Below are 2946 nucleotides of genomic sequence, written 5' to 3'. Positions count from 1 at the left end.
AAATGCTGGCTATTGTGATACGGATGGGAGACTCTGGCAAGTTGTTTTAAAGATGGAAACAACAGCAGGAGCCCCAAAGCACATCAGTAGAAACTTCTACCCCTCCCCACCCAGACCTCGCAGCCCCGCCCTGGTGAGACACCGGGGTGCAGGGAGCTACCTCACTGTGGGACCTGCGCCAGTCCCTTCATCTCTCTGGGCTTTGGGTTTCCCCACCTGCAAAACAAGAGGTTGGACATAGATCCTCCAAGGGCCCTCCCCACTTGCAAATGTCAAGTAAGGGTTTCAGGATCCTTCCCCCCAGCCCCAGGTCTCTGTGCCCCCTTTGTCCCTCAGCCAGGTTGCTGGCTGGTCCGAGATGTCTTCCCTATTCCCCAGCTTCAGTCCAACTCACCAGCTTCGGTCCAACTCACCCCAGCTTGGGTGGGAGTTTGGGGAGAGCCAGAAGACTGGACAAGGCCAGGTACCAGCATCCCCTCCCTCGTCCTGAGCCCACTGGCTCTTCCTCACATCCTGTCACCTGGGCCTGAGGAGGGTGACTCCCAGGGAGGAAGTGAGAGCAGGAACCAGGCAGCAGGGCCATTAGCCCTGCAAAGGACAAAGACAGCACATGGAGGGGACAGGTGGAAGCCACCCATCTTCTTGGAAAAAACAGGCCTGGGCCGATGAGACACCCTGTACCCTCCCTAGAGGGTTTAAGTCTTACTTCCTTCAAATCTGCAATGCAACCAACCGACTATTACCTTTCAAATATATACTGAGGTGCTGTGTAGGACTGGGCTACTGCTGAAAACGTCCCTTATTTCTTACCCTGAGTTCAGAGATGAGCCCTGTCCTCCCAGGTTCAGCTGGCCCTTCCCAAGTCAAAGAGGAGCAGCCCGGCTGGCGTGGCTCAGTGGTTGAGCGTCAACCTATGAACCAGGAGGTCATGGTTCGATGCCCAGTCAGGGCACATGCCCAGGTTGTGGGCTCGATCCCCAGTGAGGGGCGTGCAGGGAGGCACCAATCAATGATTCTCTCTCATCAATGATGTTTCTATCTCTCTCTCCCTCTCCCTTCCTCTCTGAAATCAATAAAAATATATATTTTTTTTTTAAAAAAAGAGGAGCAGCAGTGAGCCTGAGCTCTGGAGTGGGGCTAACAGGGCTGCGCCAGGCTGCCAGTACATGCTCACTAAATGCTTACTGAACTAATGGGCTGAAGAGACGGGGTTCCAGGCCTGGCCCTGCCACTAATTCGCTGCTGCCCTTGGATATGGCCAGTTGTTTCCATAGTTGGGTGTCCTGGGCTAGAAAAGTAAAGGTCAGACTAGGTAACTGGGGGAAGTCCCAGAGCCAGGGAGGTTCCGGAGTGGATGGAGGTTTCACACTTCTCTCCCCAGTGCTCCAAGGCGAAGAGGAGGACACGATGCAACTTCTGGGGGGACCCTCCAGGGCAGGGGTTCTGAGGTGGCAAAGCCTCCACCACCACCACCACCACAAGTGCCAACCTCTGTGGGTGGATGGCTGGAGTTGTTGGGAAATGAGAACTGGGGTAGGGCAGGAAAAAAGATGGGAATGGGTGCAGTTCCCATTAAAGCCAGACACCAAAAAAAATAAGTTTGGAAGAGATTATATTTTAACAACCACCCCTCACCGCCCACCCCCCATCAGAATAGCTTTGCCATTTTTTTGGCAAAGCAATTATCTGCATTGAATTGGACCCTCCAAGAGACCAAAAATCTGGGAAAGACTGGGGGCGGGGGGGAGCGGGGGAGCCCCCATGTCTGAGAGCCTGGGAGAGGCAGGCATTGGTTCTCTGCAGACACCGGGGCCAGCAGAGGCTGCAATCCTGTGGGCCCAGAATTCACGTGTGTGTGTGTGTGCGTGTGTGTTGGGCGGGAGGGGAATAGGTAATGCCAACGGGGAGCGGAAAGAGGATCAGTCATGCCAATGAAGCCCCCAGCCCCTATTGCTGGGGAAAACACATCTGGAGGGTCCGCTAGCCCCTGGGCCATTCCAGACCTGCCCTGAATTTTCCAGGGACAAAGATCACAAGGTCAGACCAACGCAAGTCCCTGATACGCTGCCACTTCCAGCCATCAAGGCCCTGAGCCAGGCTGGCTCAGTGTCCCCAGGTGTCCAGTGAAGGGTTGAAGTCGGCGATGTGTAGCGGCCATGCCTGCTCTGACAGTGGGTGATGCTAAGACTCGACACCACCTACCACCACTCAGGCCCCACCCCAGAGACCTGGGAAGGAGTCCCCAGTCCCCAGCCGGCTGTCTAAGCTGGGGCTGGGGCAGAGTGGAGTCCCCACACCGTCTGTCCTCAACAGCCTGCCACAGCTGAAACCTTCAAGTGGTTACAATTACAGCCGGGCTAACAGGATTAGGGGCGCATTGAAATCTAAGAAATCTAATTAGCTCAGACACCCCGGCCTCCCCCAGCATGATCCTGCAGTAACCCCAGCAGCTGGGCCTGACAGGTGGGGCCCGGGGCCCTCCCAGGCTACAGTCATTACCTGTGCAGGTGTGCCAAACCGGGCCAGGCTTCCCGGGGAGGTGCCAGCCCAGCCTGCCCAGCTGCTCCCTGCTCTGGACCCCACCCGATGCAGCCCTGTCCTGGGGTGGCACTCAGATGAGCTTCAGAAAACCAGGCACAGGTCCTGGGCAGCAGGCAGGCTATGCAGAAGGAACCCAAGAGCTCCCACAGGGCCGCTACCCCACAGGGCCTGGGCACTGACTCAGCCAGAGGAGGGGCAGGCTGAGTCAACGTCTGTATCTATAGAAACCATCGCAGCCCAGGGAAGAGCCTTGGGCTGCACAGGAACCTGGGGCCTAAAAACATTTCTGCTTCCTGATCCAGGGCCAGGGATGGTGGTGAAGGCCCATGCACAAACATGTGCACCCAGGAAGTCATGGGAGGATTTGGGGTGCAGAGCAAGCTCAGGGGCACAGCTGCAGGTGGG

This window comes from Myotis brandtii, unplaced genomic scaffold, assembly GCF_000412655.1.
Source record: "Myotis brandtii unplaced genomic scaffold, ASM41265v1 scaffold560, whole genome shotgun sequence".
Taxonomy (NCBI): domain Eukaryota; kingdom Metazoa; phylum Chordata; class Mammalia; order Chiroptera; family Vespertilionidae; genus Myotis; species Myotis brandtii.
Note: the sequence above shows the minus strand (reverse complement) of the source record.